This window comes from Canis lupus, chromosome 3 (genome assembly GCF_048164855.1).
Source record: "Canis lupus baileyi chromosome 3, mCanLup2.hap1, whole genome shotgun sequence".
NCBI lineage: Eukaryota > Metazoa > Chordata > Mammalia > Carnivora > Canidae > Canis > Canis lupus.
The window spans coordinates 79,333,084-79,350,928 of NC_132840.1; the positions used below are offsets into that span (position 1 = coordinate 79,333,084).

General features: G+C 39.9%; 1 long non-coding RNA gene across 1 annotated transcript in view; it reads right to left on the minus strand.

Moving 5' to 3' along the window:
* Nucleotides 1–62: 62 nt before the first annotated feature.
* LOC140631167 (uncharacterized) overlaps nucleotides 63–17,845 on the minus strand; it is a 38,633-nt gene continuing 20,850 nt past the window's right edge. The window contains exon 3 of the long non-coding RNA XR_012028804.1: nucleotides 63–2,618. This is a non-coding gene — a long non-coding RNA (uncharacterized lncRNA). The remainder of the gene's footprint in view (nucleotides 2,619–17,845) is intronic.

The window sequence follows — 17,845 nt, forward strand, 5'->3', positions numbered from 1 at the left end:
AAACAAGAAAAATAAAGCTAAGTGAGTTGTCCAAAGTGTGGAAAAAACAAAGACCACCAAATGAGAACAAGCAAAGGCTATTTATTCAGAGCTTGCCATGACAAGGAGCCAGTCATTGTTTCTTGCCTTTGGTAGAGAGACTCATAAGAAGGGCAGGTAGTGAGAAAAAAAGGGAGAGGCTTTAGTCATGCTCTAATTGGAGGTAGTTGTCATGAGGAAGCTGGAAGCAGGCTGATTAGAGGTGGGGCTCCCTAAGTGATTGGTTGGGGGGAACATATTTGCTTACTCTGGTCCAGAGTTGGAACTGAGGGCAGAAATCAACAAAGCTGACAGCCAACAACTGAATCCTGACCATTCTGGGCTAATTATTGCAGAGGCTGTGGTTTGGCTTCACAGGCTGGTTGCTGCAGAGGTTGTGGGTAAGAATCCTATTTTTACACAAGGTGTGGCCATTATGTGTTTGTATATTCAGCTCCTCAAAAGTTACACAGTGAAAAACTGATACTTCCATCCCTGGTCTTTTGACTGCAGCTCTCAGAGTTCATGCCTTTTGCACTTCTGTATGCTGCTGTGCATTCCAGAGCTTTTCAGAAGAATCTAATGTAGTTGAAACAGCTTGGAAAAAGTCCAGGGCAAGGGTGTGGGAAGGATGGTCTTTAGCATCAAATGCACAGCAGTTCTGAAATAGGAACCACAATCCAGGGCTAAAATCTTCATTAGGAAAAAGAATAAAATGCAGTTGTAATAATCCCAAGCAGAGTCGTGGGGTTCCATTCTCATTCTGAACTGCAAAATAAGAATCTTCAACACATGTAAGAAAATTTTGCTAAATCCCACACCAGTTATGGAGGGTTGCTGGCCCATAGCCTCCCTTTCCTGATCACCAGCTGCAAATTCCTTTGGCGGGCTTAGCACAAAGCAGTGGAGCTCCACCTCAGGGACAGCTGAGGGTAAGGAGTCTGGCACCAGGCCCAGCTGAAGTTGGATCCTCTTCCAGCAAAGACTCTCTCCAAGGCCAAGCCTCCCTCTAACTATCCGAGGCCCGGACTATCAGAGAAGCATCTCCTGCTCCCTAGCATAGATAACTGCTCAGAGCCAGCTGCCCCAAGCTGTCCTGTCCTCACCCTGCCTGTCCTGGGATCCCTCCTGCTGTCTTTGCCTCCCCATCCCCTCCCCTACTCCATCCCAGTGCTCATCAGTATCTAGTTGCCCATACACAGAGCTTCAGGGCACATGCTCTCTGAAATCCTGGTGGCCAACAGAGTCATGTTCATAGCCTTGGGCTGCCTCCTGCCACTGGTGTCCCTGGCCCAAGAGTTCCCCTCCAGCATGCTGCGGCCACTACATAATGCAGAGGGAGTCTCTCCACCACCTTATTCCTGTCTTTGCGTGGAATTTAGAGTAAGACAGCTCCAAGTGTGAAGCATACATTAACCAAGTTTCATTACTTTGAGCTGGGCTGAAAGTACTGAGACAAGCAGATAAAGCAAGTGCTTAAGCACCGGTAAATCAAGACACCAAAAAGATTTTGGAAAACATCTCCACAATTTCCCAGTTTAAAAAAACCCAGTAACTATTTTAATGTCAGAATAGATGTAATTTTTGTTTCATTTCAAATATTCAAATTATATTTTGAATTTCATGTGGCTGAGGGAGAATGGGCACTGTAATGGTTTCATGGCCTGAGGCCCCAGTGTAATTGAAATGTCATTGACTGATGGAGGAGTGGGTCTCAAACGTTAGCCTGCATCAGAATGACCGAGGAGGCTTAGGAAGACAGCATGCTGGGCTGCACCCCAGAACTTCTGATTTACTAGCTCTGGGGCGAGGGCTGAGAACTTATCTATACTATTTCCATTTTACAGGTAAAGTAAACTGAGGTTAACAAAAGTGAAATAATTAGTCCCAGCTCAGGAGTCAGTAGGAAACAGAGCAAACGTGCAAGTGCACATGTCAAAAGTATATCTTAAAAGATCATGCTCTTTTTTAAGACACCGTGTCCTTATTTATGTTAAAATTGGAAATTCATGGGCTCAAAATGGTCATTATCACCTAGATGCTCAGAGAAATGCAAACCTTGTGGGCACATCATACAGTGCAAACTGCATGGGTTCTGTTATCAGGATAACCTGAGTGTAAATTCTGATGCCTTCATTTACTGTCAAACAAAAGGTGCCCCACTGGATTCTTTTCCTACAGAGAAAGGGTGCTGCGCATGCCAATCACCTAAGAGATAAGTGGATTCTCATCCAACATTGTAAGGAGAGGAGCCTAGATGGAAAAAGAGAGAGGACCTGGCATCCCTTTCTCAGTTTGGACTTTGAGAAGTAGAAAGGTCCAATGTGATCTTGCATAGTGAGGGTAATGGGTGGCCTCTGCCACAGGAGCCGGGACACAGACATCTCCGTGGGAATCCCAAAGCTGATCATGATTAAACAATATCTCATAAGATGTACTCTGCTCACCTGCCTCACATTTCTTTCCCTTCTGTCATCCCCTAGGCTTTAGGACAGTCATATTGGAAGCCTCTGGCCTTGTCTCTAGAGGTACCACAGGGCAGCAAGGTTGTGGTCATTTGTCTGGTGTTGAAGAAGCAGTGGCCCTCTGTGGCCTGAATGCTGGTGGGTAGACACAGAGAGAAGGGACAGAAAAATCTGTAGGACAGGGTCTGAGTCAGTTAGTGCAATCACCTCTCCCCACCCTGAGAGGCAGTCTCAGTTCCAAATTTGAATGTTCTGAGTTTATTTTAGGAAAAATGGCTTTTTTTTAATGGAAGATTCACCAAGTACACAGCAGTGGCCAAGAGACACATGAAAGAGAAATAAATATGTCTGTTTATTAAAATAATTATTAAAGCATCCATTCATTAAATTGAAAAATATTTATTGAAACTATAAATATTTCTGGCTATATAAGCAGGGGGGAAAGACCTATCACTAGAGACACATAAAAATAGTGGATAAGCAATATTAAGGTGACCTTTTATTATATGGTATGGTTTGTGGGAAAGTAAGAGAAGTTGCTGCGAGGGGGAAAAAAAAGAAACTTAGAAAGCAGGAATCTGATAGTATAAATGAAGCTGGAGCCAGGGTTGACCTGCAGGTGTCCTTGGGCCAAGAACCTGGATTTTCACACATGAGGGGCAAGAGATAAAGCTGGTGGCCCTGGCATGATGCAGAGTGGGATTCAAGGCCATCTACCTCCCACCACACTCATAAACCCATGTTCAAAGAAAGTGAGACCTGAGTGAATGAACTAGGGGGAAAAAATGCCCCCAGACAGGCAGCGAGCAAGGAGAGAGGCTGGGTTCGGCCTTGGCTCCGGAGGGAGCAGGGGAAAAAGGAAAACCCTCTCTGCTGAGAACCCTACCACACCTGCACTTGCATGTGTGTGGACCTATAATTCACACCTGCTCTAGCAGTTGTAAAACCTCACACCAAACTTTATCAGAAAGAGGCCCTAGATGTTATTAGATTGAATTAGAAGTGTGGTAATGCTCCATGGGAAAGTACGGGGTTGGGTGAAAGCATTAAATGGGGGAATTCAACTGAATCTCCAAGGTCAGAGAGAGTTGCCCTGAGGAAGTGAAATTCAGACACCTAAAGGATAGGATGTAGTAGATATTGGGCTCTCCAGCACCAGAACACCCTGGAAGCCTGCTCTGGTGTGATTGTTGAATTCTCCCCAGTTGGCAGCTAGGAAGGCCAGACAATGCTCCCCAGATCTCTAAAAGGTACAGAGAGACCTCAGCCAATCATATTCCCTCACTTAGGATTTGCTTCCAGAGCAAGTGTTAGGAAGAAGCAAGGAGAATTTTGAATCCGTAATGGAAAGACAAAGATGATAATCTCTTGCAACCAGCCATGATACATTTGTAATGGACCAGTGGTAATGGCCATGACCATTGTTAGTTGGTGCCATAACTGTGACTCTAGCCCCCAGGCTTCCCGTGGTTTCTAATTATTTCCTAAACTTAGTTCCCCAGGTTCTGTACAGTTTTGTGAATTTCCCCCTATCTTTCCAATACATTTATTTCATGCTGAAGTTACCTGAGTCAGCTTGTTTCTTGCAGCTAAGAACCATCCCTGGCTATAACAGAAGCTAACCAATTATAGCACCCAAGAGAAGGGAGTCGAGAAGAGAACATTCCAGGCTGGAAAACAGCTTTCACATCCTGTGACTGGTCATTAGCCCCTCCACCATCTTCCTGGTGGGGTGAAAACAGCCCTTCCCTCTTGCTTCCACACAATACTCCATATGTATTTATACTTCTTTATCCCTTCCAGGCTCTTTTTTATTTGGTATAGTAAACCAAAAAAAAGTACAAACATCTAGATTCCAGAGATGATTGTTCTTTCAGAGAGTAATATCTTTGAGGAAGAAGGTAGGGGAAGTCTGTAGGCTATGTGTCTCACAAGAGCTATATTTTAAAAAGATAAACTAATGTTCTAATATAAGCACAACAACTCTAAACACGTTTGCTTGCAACCTAGATATCTATTTATGTATCTGCTCAAAATTTACTGGGAACCTTCTTAAAATAATTTAATACATCCCCCAAATTATTTTCAAGCTTAAATAAGGCTAATGACATCACTATTGTTTACATGGCTAACATGTGGCATAGTTAAAATTTATATTTTAAATGAGCACCGTTTATAGTAACAATCTTTTATGTGACACACACATGCACACACACATGCACGTACACACTCTGTTGTCTGTTGAGGTGCCTTACATAATCAATACATTTCCTATTTTATACAATTTATTGTATGATTTTATGTTTTAAATTATTATAATTTATAACATAGGGTGTGTCTTTACTTTTACTACAGGTAATTGGCCATACCTCTATTTATTTTATATTCAATCTTCAGTCAGAAACCATGTCCTATTTCTTAACATCGTCATTATGGAAATACATGATTAAGTTTTACAATGTGCTAAGAACTCTTTGCTCAGAGTCCCAAGTGATAAGTAGAAGGCGACTAGCAGAGGATGGGAGAAGGATTTGCCAGGTAGGGAACGCAATATAAAAAAAAAAAGAGATGGAGGTACAGCAAATACTAGTATATTTAGGAAAAGGTGAGTGATATGGCTAAATCAGTGAGTGCACTGAAGAGTAAAACAAGAGAGCTTTAGGTAAGAGTGGTGTGATTCTTGATCTTATGTGTCATTTTGGCAATATCATGTTAGGTAGAAGTATGGCTTTGTTATGGTCTTTATATGGAGATTAAGTATGGGTCAAGGAGATACGCTTGGTGTCAGATTGACAATGGGTGGACTGTGACAGCTGATTTTATATGTCAGCTTGGCTAGGCCATAGTATCCAGTCTTCCCTTCCAGCAACCCTCAGTTTGTTTCCTATGATTTGTCTTCCTCTCTGATTTTGTCTTGTTTTATTTTTTCCTCTCTTCCCCTATGACCCTCTGTTTTGTTCCTTAAATTCTACATATGAGTGAGATTATATAACTGTCTTTCCCTGACCGACTTATTTCACTTAGCATAATACCTTCTAGTTCCATCCACGTCATTACAGAATGGCAAGATTTCAATTTTTTTGATGGCTGAGTAGTATTTCCATGCATATGTGTGTGTGTGTGTGTGTGTGTGTGTGTGTACCACATCTTTATCCATTCATCTGTGGATGGACAGCCGGGCTCTTTCCATAGTCTAGCTGTTGTGGACATTGCTGCTATAAACATTAGGGTGCAGGTGCCTCTTCATATCACATTTGTATCTTTGGGGTAAATCCCTAGTAGTGCAATTGCCGGGTCATAGAAAAGAGCTCTATTTTACAAATATAAACTAAACACCTTAGAGCTGTAACCATAAAAAGACTCTCTAATTCCCTTCCTGCTTCCCCAGATTAATTTTACAAACCAATGCAGTTGCCAGTAGTAGTCTTCCTGCAAAAGGGAGGGCTCTCTGAAGAGGAGGAAACTCCTGAAGTCAGGCCTGTCCTAAAAAGAGAACGTCTGGGGGGTGGGGCTATATTTCACCAATACTACTCCTAGCTCCAACACTCAGGACTCACTATTTTCTCTTGGGGATGAGTCAGGAGAGAATGTGGACAAAGAGAAAGGATTCCTCCCCTTTTTTACCATCCTGGGGCACAGAAGGAATACATACCCAGTTATACAGGATTCATCTGCTTTTGGCCAAAGTCAATGGCCCATTTACATATGGGGTGGTCACTTGCACAGCATATTCCCTTCTTGTCATATCCTAAAGACTCCCTAATAAAGTTCCACTAAGTACAGTTGAATACTGTGGTATTACTGGGGCACCTGGGTGGCTCAATCAGTTGAGTGTTTGATTCTTAATTTAAGCTCAGGTCATGATCTTGGGGTCCTGAGACTGGCAGGACTGCATGCTGCATGAGCATCAGGCTGCATGCTCAGTGGGGAGTCTGCTTGAGATTCTCTCCTTCTTCCTCTGCCCCTCCCCACACTCACACACTCACACTCTGTCTTTCTCAAATGAATAGATAAATCTTTTTTAAAAAATACTATGATACTACTGAAACATACCTTAATTTTTAAACTGCTGCCAAGAAATAATTAAGAAATCTTAAGATACAACCTCTTTAAAAGACAATTTTCCTTCTAGCCTAGCCATTTGTCTCCACTGGTCAGAGTTTTTATCTGTTTCTGGGAACCCATGTGTAATTAGGGGTAAATATACAAAGTGTGTCTCAAGTCAAGAACAATCCAGAGAACTCCCAACCCAATTTGGGAGCTCTTCTGGGAGAGGAGCTTTTTGTGGGGGAGAGAGAACAGAGAGATGTGCACCTATCATGATGTCTTTATCTTTGGTTTCCCCATGTCCTGTCCTTCTTTGTCCTGTGGGCTGCAGAGGCAGGCATGTATACACGACCTGATTTAGTGTGAGGGATCCATAGGGCAGAGCAAATCTGGTTTTTGTGAGGCAGGAAGAATAGAGTCCTAACCATGGGTGAATAAGGCATAAGAGCTAGAAAAGCAAAGACAGGAAGGAATACTTGAAGATAGGCAGGAATCATTTTCCTGCTTCTTGGTGATCTTTACATGCATAGTTGGGCCACAATCAGTGGATGGTGGGAAATAAAATAGTTTCCAGAGAAGGGACTAGTAGGAGGCAAGGTTAGAGTCTAAGTCAAGGAAATTGAGGGCTTGTCCAGAAAACCAAGACAATGTCATTCAGAGTCCCAGTAGAAAACACCACACTCAAAATGGATGGTTTACCCTACACTCAAGTTCCAAGGGAATTTATGGAGAACATCAATACTGGGACACCAAGGTGGCTCAGTCACTTAAGTGTCCAACTCTTGATTTCAGCTCAGGCCATGATCTCAGGGTTGTAGGATTGAGCCCCGCATCAGGCTCAGCACTCAGTGTGGAGTCTGCTTGAGATTCTCTCCCTCTCCTTCTGCCCCCCCTTGCTCTTGCACGTGCTCTCTCTCTCTCTCTCTCCTCTTTCTCCGTCTCTCTCTCTCTCTCTCTTTCTCTCTCTCTCTCTCCCTCCCTCTCAAATAAAGAAATAAATCTCAAAAAAAAAAAAAAAGGCATGAATGCCAAAGAAATGGGGATGGATGAAAGGAAAGAAGAGGAAGAGAGAGTGACCAGTTTTAAACAGAATCTGTAGATAGTAAAACTTTGGACCTGCCCCCTTCAGAGTTGATACCTACAGAGATAAAGTGAATGAAAACATGAAATAAAGATACTGAGCCTGGCAACTACAAAGTTAGTGCCCACGACTACAAAACCCATCATCCATGACACAGGAGCTGGAGTAAGGGGCTACAACATACCTGTAAGAGTTGTTGCTGTTGTCATCATAAAACATGGTCAAGAAATCTGAAGATACAAACGATTTTCTTTTCCTTTCCATTTCTCTCCACTAGTCAGAATTTGTATCTTGACCAGGCCTCCTGGTCAAGCCATGGCGTTAGAAAACATTGTAATATGGGAACCAAGCATGAACAAGAAAGAATCACAGCCTTCACAGTGACCATAAGCCACTAGTAACAAAACAGTGGTCACTGATGACACAAAAACGAATAAAAAGATCTAAGTCTTGAAGTTCACATAGGTGATAATGATTAATAAGTTCAATTATTTGGGATGAATTGAAAAATGAATAAAAAAGATCTATGAAGGATAAGCTAAAGATAAGGAAAAAAAGAAAAAGGGCTATTGAGTGAGATATCACTTCCCTAAGATCAAGAAGTGAATGGCCTGCAGCTCTGGTCTCTGTATGAACTCAGCAGGAATCTAGCAATCATGGATAAGCCATCCTCTTCTGGACAACGATCTCTTGGTTTAGAAAAGAAGAACCTTATTAAAGATAGGGCCAATTCCTCACCTTCAGAATGAGAATTTCTATCTCCAAATCATGCAAAGGAAGAGAAGCGAGGTAGTAATAGCTATCCCTTCTTGTCCTTTTCCACAGTTAAGTGTGCTCTTCCCATATAAATTCATCTGCAGGTGGGAAGTGTCCAGAGGTCCTCAACCCCCAGGGCATATCTCTAGTCCAAGTGGGGTGCACTAGGCCGTGTGCCAGAATCCAGTACTGACAGCATCTTAGAGAGATTGAGTAGTTTCGCAGGCTACTCAGAATTTGGCCTTGAACCAAGCTCAAAGATTGAGAGCTCAAAAGACCTCCTTTCTTGATTCACTCTCCCCCTACCACCCCAGGTCCAAACAAGAAGAGGGAACAAATCCAAACCAGTATCTCCACCCGAAACATTCCAGTATGGTCCTCTAGGTTGGGAAGGATACCAAGAGACATGGAATGCAGCCATTCTCCCAGTGGTGTCATTAGAGCCCCTTCTCTCCTGCTCCTAGAAGGGAAAATGCTCAGATAATAGAGGAGGGAACAGTTCTAAACCTAGATCCTTCTTCTCCCTGCTATTCCAGGACAAGAAGATACTAGTCCCTTTCTTTCTAAGTTAATCTGGCAGGAATTCTGAGCTAAAGACCATGATTTCTAATTAAGGCTGTGCCCAGAGGCTCCTCTCCAAATGAAGGAAGAAAATAAATATCCTTTGTCTGTATCACTGTGACCATAAGATGATATTTGGAAGAGTTTTATTTTACATGTAGATAAACTGGAGGCCTAAGTAGTAATCAAGAGGTGGGTCCCTTGAAGACTCTCCTAGATTCTATAGAAAACAAGAAATCATGGCCTTTGAGATCATACGTGAAACACACTTTTACCACTACCAAGCACAATTTCACTTCAACCCTGCCACTGCTTACCTCAAAAACAATGGAGATAGGTGTCTACTCTGTCCCCTCTCCCGTTTGGTCTTGGGGCCCAGGGTGGATGCTACACGGGAATCCCCAAACTGGCTCTCTTCAAAGATGGCCAAAATTTAGTAATACAATTTATAGATGTGGAAATTGGACAGGGTTGTAATATTTTCCACATGACAAACTTTAGTGCTTGCTTTTATTTTACTTTTTAAAGTAAATATATATAATGTATATATAATATATAAATATATGTATACTATTTTACTATGTATATGTAAACATTTTTCCCTACTAAATAAATTATATATGTATATGTGTATATATAAAATGTAAATATGTATAATTATCTACATAAATATGTATATGTTATCTATATAAATATGTATATTTACATATATCTATATAATATATATTTATCTATATAAATACGTATATTTACATATATCTATATAAATATGTACATTTATACATATATAAATAAATTTATATATAGATTTTATATACATTTTGTTTTTACATTATCTTTAAAAAGAGTTAGAAAATGTTTAAAAATCAACAAAGGCCTAAACATCTTCAGTATCAGTTCAGCCTGGATGATTCCTTTAGCTACTGCCACCTGGTGGCAGCATGCCTAAAATTCAAGTACAGAAATCAAAGATCGTGCTCAGGAGCTCCCTCTATCCCACGCATAGGAAACCCAGATTTTGATTTACAGGTACAACTGCACAGAAGGAGCACTGGGTATTGGGAGAGAGATGGGCAAGGAATGACATAACATTTAAGAATGAACACCAGCCCTTTAATGTAGACAGAAATGGGAAGTATAAGTATATATCACTGTTTAAATTTTTTACAATAAAAGAAAAAGAGATGGGAAGAGTACTGGGAGGAACATTTTTAGTATAATGACAATATGCTTATATGTGTACACTGAGAAAAATAGTAGGGAAGAGAATATTGAAAGAACAAGGAAGAAAATGGAACTTTCAGGATTTGAAATACCTTAGAGGATGAGATGAGGTGGCACCAAGAGCACATGGAAAGGCATTTTACAAAATTCAATACCCATCCATTACATCTAAATATTAGATAAATAGAAATTGATAGGTAGCTCTTCAGATGAATTGAAAACATTCTTAGTGTAAAAATACTCATTGCTGTGATAGGCTGAATCGTGTCCCCTCCAAACTCATATGTTGAAGCCCTAATATGACTGCATTGGGAAAAGGCTTTAATAGGTAATTAAGGGGTCCCTGGATGGCTCAGTGGCTGAGCATCTGCCTTCAGCTCAGGTCATGATCCCAGGGTCCTGGGATTGAGTCCCACATCAGGTTCCCTGCAGGGACCCTGCTTCTCCCTCTGCCTATGTTTCTACCTCTCTCTATGTATCTCTCATGAATAAATAAATAAAATCTTTTAAATAAATAAATAGGTAATTAAGTTACAATGAGACCGTTACTGTGGGTCCTAATCCACTCCTAATCTGACTGGTGTCCTTATAAAATGAGGAAACTTGGACATCAAGAGAGACACCAGGTTTGTGTGCACACAGGACAACTATGTGAGGGCACAGCCATCTACAAGCCAAGTAGAGAGGCCTCAGGAGAAACCAAATCTGCTGATATCCTGATCTTGATTTCTAGCCTCCAAAACTGTGACAAAACAAATTTCTGTTGTTTATACCACACAGTCAACAGTATTTGTTATAGCATCTCTAGCAAACTAATGCATTCCCATTAAAACCTAAACGAGAAGAGGATGCCCATTATGCTTAATATTGTATAACAGGGAAGAGAAAACGCCATTGGGCAAGAGAACAGAATTAGAGGCAAAAGAATCAGAAAGGAAGAAGTAAAACCATTTGTATGTGCAGATGACATTATTATATATCTGAAAACATCAAAAGAATTAATGAAAATACACTAAAAATAATACCAGTAAAATTGTAGGAAAAAAATAAAAATCAATATATTTCCTATACAAATAGTAACCTGTTAGAACATATAATAATAGATCTCATTATAATAGAAAAGTAAAATAAAATTCCTAGGTAAAAATCCAACAAGAACTTTATAAAACCTATATGGCTAAAGACATAAACACACTTAGGACACAAACAAGATCTAACAAGTGGGAAGACGTTCCAAGTTCTTGGATTGGAAGACTCAACCAAAATAAATCAATTCTAAGTATGTTTATAAATATAACATGATCTCAATAAACATAGCCTCAGTTTTTTTCTGGAGAATGCAAACTGATTATAAAGCTCATAAGAAAGAATAAATAAACAAGAATAGCATAGAAAATCCTGGGAGGGGGAGGTGCGGAGGATGGGAAATGCATAAGGTGTAAAAGCTAACCCTAACAGGCATGGAGACATTATAAAGCTTCTATAATAGCAGATGAAGAGAATGGTAAATGGTTGGAATTGAATATAAAGCTTGCATATGGACTTGAGAACAAGTAGAAATTTAATATTTGATGAAGGTAGCATCTCAAGTCAGTAGGAAAAAGATGAGTTTCCTTTTTTTTAAATAGTGATGGTACAACTGGATAGCCATATGAACAATAATAAAATTAGATCCATTTCTCACACCATAAACAGTGGAAATTTCAAATGTATATATTTATATCTCAGACAAAAAGCTAAAGTCTGTAATATAAAAAGCTTCTAAAAATTGAGAATAAAAAGACCTACAACCTAAGAGAAAATGGACAAAAGACATGAATAGAGATTTCAAAGAAAACAGAAATATTAGTTGCTTTTAAACACATGAAAAGGTACACCTGGGTGGCTCAGTGGTTGAGTGTCTGCCTTTAGCTCAGGGCGTGATCCTGGGTCCAGGATCGAATCCCACATCAGGCTCCCTGCGAGGAGCCTGCTTCTCCCTCTGCCTATGTCTCTGTGTCTCTCCTGAATAAATAAATAAATTATATCTTTTAAAAACATATACACAAAAAAAGATACTCAACTTTTCTTATATAAGAAATTGTCATTAAAAGTATACATAAATGATACTTAAAGAAAAAGTGGGGTTTCAACCTCCTTTTCCAACAATGAGGGAGTAATAGGGCTCAGACTTGCCGTTTGCCTTAAACTAGAAAAATAGAATATGTGAGGGATGCCTGGGTGACTCAATGGTTGAGCATCTCCCTTTGACTCAGGGTGTGATCCCAGGGCTCCAGAATCGAGTCCCCCACTGGGCTCCCTGCAGAGAGTCTGTTTTTCCTTCTGCCTGTGTCTCTGCCTCTCTCTGTGTGTATCTCATGAATAAATAAATTAAATATTTTTAAAAAATAGAATATATGAAACAATTGTTTTCAGATGTTGACAAAAAAGCAGAAGAATCTAATTCCAGGGAAACAAGCAGGGGAAGAAATAAGTGTGATCACCCTGACTTTCTTCCTAGAGGCAATTTCCAAACAGGAGTGCAGGGAAAGCAAAGCAAACACAGCCTGGTAGTCATACTGAACTGAGGAGACAGATGCTGGCAGTTGAGGAGCTCAAAGCAGCTAGAATCTGTGGAATGGAATACTGGAGCAGAGGGAGGTTGCAAAGGGGAGTTCCAGAAACCTGCAGAGAGTCTACTTGAGACTTTGGTTCAATACCAAATCTGAATACAGTTAAATTCCATGAGGCCAGGTTTAAGGAGGGAGAGGGGAATGGTTCTTGGACAAAACCAATTATCAGAGAGTATTAAGCAGAATAATTCCCAGAGCTCATGCAGCCTGGAATCATTCAAATTCCTGCCAGACAGAGTGAAGAGATTTCAATAAATACATGGGGCAAACCCTAGGCTATTCTAGATGTACCTAGAAAAGCTTAAAGACAAATTTTAAAAGAAATCCTGTCAAAAGAGAGCCTAATACACTTTAAAATACAATAAAATTCAGCACTTAACAACATAAAATCTGTAATTTTACATGCAATCAAAAATTACTAGATAAGGAAGAAGCACAAAAATATGATCTACAACCAGGAGGAAAATAAGTCAGTAGAAACAGCTGGAAGTGACAGAGATGATGGAATTGGCAAATAAGGACTTTACAATTACCTGTTATAAATATGCTCCATATACTCAATAATTTAAAGGAAAAAATGAACATGATGCTTAAAGAAATTGAATGTACAAGACAAAACAAATGGAACATCTAGAAACTTAAAAATACATAACATCTGGAGAGGAAAAGAAAATCACTTGATTGTATTAACATCAGATTAGATGCTACAGAAGAAAATATCAATATACTTGAAGATACTGCAATAGAAACTAAATAGAGAAAAGAAAGACTGACAAAAATTAATAGGACCTCAGTAATCTCTGGAACAATAGCAAGCAATCTAGCATAGATGTAGTTTGAGTCCTAGCAAGAGAAAGGGGGGAAAGGAATTTTTTTTAAAATAATGGCTGAAATTTTTCCATATTAGATGAAAACTAACAAGAGGCTCACTTAATCTACAAGCAGAATTAACACAAATAAATCCACACAAAGTTATACCAGCATCAAATTGCTGAATAACAATCATAAAAAGAACATTTTAAAAGTACCCAAAGAAGGAAAGCGCGTTATACAGAGGAACAAAGATAAGAATTACTGCAGATTTCTCATCAGAAACAATGCAAGCAAGAAGATAATGGAATGAGAGCTTTAAAGTGCAGAAAGAAAACTACTGGCAATCTAGAACTCTGTATTCAGTGGAAGGGTCTTTCAAAATTGAAGGTGAGGGGCACCTGGGTAGCTCAGTGGTTGAGTGTCTGCCTTCAGCTCAAGTCATGATCCCGGGGTCCTGGGATTGCGTCCTACATCGGGCTCCCCACAGGGAGTCTGCTTTCCCCTCTGCCTATGTCTCTGCCTCTCTCTGTGTCTCTTATGAATAAATAAAATCTTTTAAAAAATGGAAAGTGAAAAAAATTTTTTAAATTTAAAAATGGAAAGTGAAATCAAGATTTTTTTCATATAAACAAAAGCTCAGAGATTTTGTTGTCAGCTGACTGCACTAAAAGTTAGGGGAATTTCTCTAGGCAGAAAGACAAAGAAAATTTGGAGAACCCCTGAAATTGTAAAAAGTAATCTTTTATATATAATATAAATGTAAGCTTGGGGAGCACTTAAAATTGTAAGTATGTGGATAAATATAAAAGATATCTTTCTCAATTTTTTATATCCTTAAAAATAAAGCAAGGAATGACGGCAGAAAGGAAGGGAAATGGGCTGCAATTTTAAGTAAGACGGTAAGGTTAGGCCATATTGTGAAGGTGATAATTGTACAAGTACTTAAAAAAGACATGGCTGGAATTGTGTTTGGCGATATCCGCCACTTTAATGTCCTGTTGGGTAAATGTAGCTCAATGAAATATCCCTCCCAGGCAGTACATTTTTATCATGCAATTTAGTAACCATACCTTAATCTAAAGCACTGGCTTTAGGGAGAAAATTTTACATAGAGACATAGAGTTTAGAGAAGCAATAGGCCTTTCTGGGCACTTGAAGAAATCACAAGTCATCTAATGAAAGTACCTATATACACCCAATTCTGTTCTTCAACTCCCAGCCCTGGATGCTCTAAACTCCATTCATTTTGTAATTGGTTTTAGGAAGAGATCTGAGAAACCCCTTACTTTAAGGACTAATATAATTGGTATGTGACCATCTGTATTCTACATTCCTTATTAGATACATTTTTCTTAAATGAGGACAGACTTTTTAGCCAATAAATCTCAATTCAAAGAAATTCAAGTCTCAGTAAGTTGATGAGTTAGATATATTTTTGATCAGAGTTAAGGGCTAGAGTCCCCTTGGAGAAATCATGAAATTATAGCACAAACACCAAAACCCATCTTCAAGGCCTGTTTTTGTTGATGAGTATATATATATGATAAGCAGTGATCAATACAATGTTTATTTTCCTTTGTGGCCCATGTTCAACCAGGCTTCAGCAGTGTCAATTGGTACCTTATTTATAGATTTTTGCTTAGAATTTTTCCATGTCTTTCAATATCATTAATAAATCCCAAGCTATCTCCTCAATCCCACTGCACAAAATTTACAAACAGAGAAAAACAATTCATTATCACAAACTTAACCTATGCCCCATAAGGCAGACTCTCCCTGGGACTTGAGCACAAATAAAACCACAGGGGTTCATTAAAAGTTGAGTTTTCTCTACAAACCTTTGAGGGCTCTTGCATGAATGACATGACCCCAGGGGAAATTTCTCTGACTTGATGTCTCTTCAGAGACTGTTGCCATGGAGGCATCATTTTCCAAGTATTAGGTCCACCTGCTTTTTTGTTTTCTGTTTTATTTTATTTTTACTTTTTATTGAGGTAAAATTAACCATTTTAAGCATCTTAAGTTGTATACACTACAGTTTTTTAGTACATTTGCAATGCTGTGCAGCCATAAGCAGTCTCACTCTCCAGTCCTGCCTACCCTCAGCCCCTGGCAGCCACTAATTGGCTTTCTGTCCCTAATGATAATTTGGTCGTTTCATATAAATGGAGCGGTATAAATGTGGCCCTTTTGTGTCTGTTTTCTTTCATGCAGTGTAATGTTTTCAAGGCTCATCCATGTTGTAGCATGTGTCAATATTTCAACCTTTTCATGGCTGAGTAATATTCCACTGTATGGATGTACTACATTTCATTTGTCTGTGCATCTCTTGATGGACATTTGGGTTATTCCCACTTTATAAATAATGCTTCTGGGCAGCCCTGGTGGCGCAGTGGTTTAGCACCGCCTGCAGCCTGGGGTGTGATCCTGGAGACCCGGGATCGAGTCCCACATCTGGCTTCCTGCATGGAGCCTGGTTCTTCCTCTGCCTGTGTCTCTGCCTCTCTCTCTCTCTCTCTGAATAAATGAATAAATAAATCTTTAAAAAAAATAAATAACGCTTCTGAAGGTCAGACAGAGGAGAGAACTTAGGTCTTCTCAGATCCGTTCTGAGCATGTGGCCTGTGCTGGGCATACTCATAGCTGTCTAGATTCTCAGGAATATGTGGGAGCTTTTCAAAGCCCTCATTTCCCAAAACATCTCATCCCCTAGTCTTTCTCCCCAAAGCTTATGGCTTATCTATTGTTTGCCCCAACTCTTATCTTTGCAGTGACTAATGCATCTGCCTTTAAACATTTTTCACCCACGTCCTCCTACCCCTGTGGCCACCTCAGCCCTGGGAGAAGTCCAGGTTAGGTGAAGTAGAGGCGAGCCCTCTGAGCTGGCCTTTCAGAGAACCACCAGAGAGGTCAAAGCAAATCACCACAATTCTGGGGAAATAAGGTCTGTTGTGCTCTCTCCAGGACTGGTATTTATAGCAGGAATGCAGGCTGTCGTCCTTAAGGCCAACACCCAGCTGGGAGCAAGAGATGCATCCAGGATAAATTAAAATGCCACAAAGCTGTCCTACTACTATGATTTAGCTTTTTTTCCCCTTAATTGTGTGTCTCTGGTTGCTGCAAGCTTTTTAAAAAGTATTTTATTTATTTACTTGAGAGAGAGAGAGAGAGCAATAAGCAGGGGGAGTGGCAGGCAAAGGGAGAGGGAGAAGCAGAGTCCCCACTAAGCATGAAGCTCAATGCGGGGCTTCATTCCAGGAACCCAGGATTATGACCTGGGTTGAAGGCAGGTGCTCAACCCACTGAGCTACCAGGCCCCCCTGCTGCAAGCTTTTGATTCGTTTTCAGAGTTCCAAGAAAGTTAATTTCAAAAAAAAAAAAAAAAAAAAGTTAATTTCAAAAGTCTTATGTCAGTTGTGTATTGTTGTTGGGTATGCACATACTTTTTGGGAGCTCCCTACTCTGCCATTTCTGTGGACAGCACTCTAGAATCATCCTTCTCCCTCTCAGATATATCCTAGTTCAGCGAGAAATTATATGGCCTTGCTAATTATCCAGACCATACACCTTGGAACCAGTCTGATCTCAGTACAAATTCTGCCTCTCTCACTTCTTAGCTGAATGGCAGTGGCAAAGTTGATTAACTTCTCTCTGACTTTCAAATCCCTTATCTTAAAATGGGATAATCACCACAACTCAAAGAGTTATATTTATGAATAAATGGTGCCACTTCGGCAGAGCACCATAATTTAAGATCCAAAGCTTATGGTAAAATGTGGGTTTCCCTGTCTTTACTACTGAAATCTTTAGCCAAGTCTAGGGAGCCCCTGGGTGGTTCAGGGGTTGAGCATCTGCCTTTGGCTCAGGGAGTGATCCCAGGGTCCTGGGATCGAGTCCCACATTGGGATCCCCACAGGGAACTGCTTCTTCTCCCTCTGCCTATGTCTCTGCCTCTCTGTGTCTCTCATGAATAAATAAATAAAAGCTAAAAAAAAATAAAGCTAAGTCTAAAGCAACATGTTTAAGGCAGGTATTGCTAATGGAGAGAAGTGGAGGGAATCATATGAAACCATATATTTTAAAATGCAGCACAAAAAAGTAAGTATATATACAGTATATATAATATGGGCTCATTTCAGGGGGAAAAAAGCATATGTATCTATACAAAATAGCTGGAAGGGTAGACATTAAGTAATTAAGAATGGTTATCATTAGAAGAAATATGCTTTAGTTTCTCATTTTTTTCTTACCTACTTGTATTTTCTTAT